Here is a 2355-nt window from a genome sequence, read left to right on the forward strand (position 1 = left end):
GTTGCTATAGCGCCCCCCTTTGGCCAATTGATGTAATATTGCTTCATTCGCATCCTCCCATGACCCTCTACCACTGTGCCAAATTTCACATGGATTGACCAAGTCAGTGAGGAGAAAAACGTGGAACAGACACACAGACAGAGTTTTCGTCATTATATAGTAAGATAGATTCATTATCCACTAACGTAGTATTTTTAAGTAAACTAAACAAAACCATGCATGATGGATTTCATTTGCAAATACTGGAAGATATCCAAATTGTTCAAACCAAATTTCACCTTAAATTCATTAAAATTTAACATTTCTCCATTACTTTTAAGTATATGACCCAACTCAGCAATATTTTTTATCTAGCCATGCATCAGTTAATCACTAAAAGCACATTAAGGCACATCTGTAACTGTGCAGACTATTGAAGAATCACAGCCTTTAAACAATAAGCCACAACTTATAGATGGAAAACACGTGTCGATTTTTCCAAGAGATCCTTCACAACAGCTTAGATCATATTTTAATTACATACCTGACAGTTAACAAATGCCAGAATAGGTTTTATGGCCTTTTTGTTGGTACACTATATAATAGCTTTTATGTCATTTTCAAAATCTATGTGAAACACAGTAAATGGGAGTGGTGTTCATTTTAAGAAAACTTTTAAAATATATACTGTAAGCCTATATCTTAGCATTTCACCCATTTCCTTGATAAAAACTAAAAGACATGGGGTTTTTTAAGTTTAGATTATTATACAATATACAGATTTTTTTTAAAGAAGCCTGTAAAGTATGTATGATTGTTAAAATATTTGAGGGGGAAAAAAACATAATACAGATAGAGAATAGTATTAATTGTTCAACTGATGTTTTCTTAAAATTCCCCCTTAAAGTTAAGACTAGGTCCTTGTAAAGATAAAAGTTATTCACAGACCTTTAAAGAGCTCCTAAGGTGAACAGCTGTTAAGAGCAGGGAGGAGGACTTTAAGGAGTTTCTTAATCAGAGGAGAAAATGGTGGAAACACTAAGAGGTTGGAGAAATATCGTCCATTGGAGATAATGTCTGTGGTCGATCTCACTGGAGATATTCACACATTTCCCACTCAATGCAGTTAAGCTTTAACACCAGAAATAAAATGATCACAACGCTAAGATATTTGGAAAACTGGAAGAAGCAACAGTGCAGCAGTGATGACTTGTGTCTGTCTCAACCTTCCATCAGCAGAGTGATTACACTAACAATAACAACACTCTCACAGTCAGCACTTCATTTCATTTCCACTGGGTGTCCACACCTTGCAGGCTCACAAATGGGAGTGTCTCTGACAACCAATCACATCTGAAAAAAAGAAAGCATCATACCTAGCAACTGGGTCAACCACACCTCCTCACTGAGGTAGTTTTCACTCTTGCAAGTCATGATGGTTAGTTACTACAAACTGTTTATCTTTTGGCTAAATTTCAAATATAGAATAAAAGGATTATGATGAAATATCACTATTTTGAGCTCAGATTTGGTTATGTTTTCCTGACTGAGGTGTTCAAGGACCATTGGAAATTTGACTATCCAATCATAATTTGTTTTTTCCATTTGTGGGTGTGACAAATTGTGTAATCTTGGGAAAACATGCCTTTTTTCTGTATAAAGTTGCAGTAAAACCAGCCTTTTAAAGCTGTATGCCTCTCTTCTAACCCAAAAAAAGTCCCTCTGTAGTGATAAAAAAAATATTTGGCACCCCTCCCCTCTCATAAACAACAGACAGTCCCTAAAATTAAATAAATATAAAATAAAAAAGGCTTTTGACCCCATAAAATAAGGTTAAGATCTTGGGCATCTCTATTTCATTCTCTTTGGCACCACCTGTGGCTACAGGATATAATTGCAGTATGTTTGTTGGGCATGAAACCAGGCTGGTGAAATTACATCACCTGGTTTTCTAAGTACTGCAGCCGGCTAGACAGAAGCGGTTACCACAGCGTCTATGTTTGTTCCAGTGGGTGTGCGCGTCACCACAAATACCCAGTTATTCTGCAAATGCTTCCATCAGTGCAACCACTATGTGACCTCATTCCCTCACAGTGACCTAACATTCACATTTGTAGTAGCCAAAAATATAAAATCTTATGTGTCCCATTTTGATGTCCCAACTTACCTGACTTCATCCTACTACCACTACCACTACCACTACTACTACTATTACTAATAATAATAATCTTACTATATAATGACGAAAACTCTGTCTGTGTGTCTGTTCCACGTTTTTCTCCTCACTGACTTGGTCAATCCATGTGAAATTTGGCACAGTGGTAGAGGGTCATGGGAGGATGCGAATGAAGCAATATTACATCAGTTGGCCAAAGG

Source organism: Epinephelus moara, chromosome 7 (genome assembly GCF_006386435.1).
Source record: "Epinephelus moara isolate mb chromosome 7, YSFRI_EMoa_1.0, whole genome shotgun sequence".
In the NCBI taxonomy this organism is placed as follows: domain Eukaryota; kingdom Metazoa; phylum Chordata; class Actinopteri; order Perciformes; family Serranidae; genus Epinephelus; species Epinephelus moara.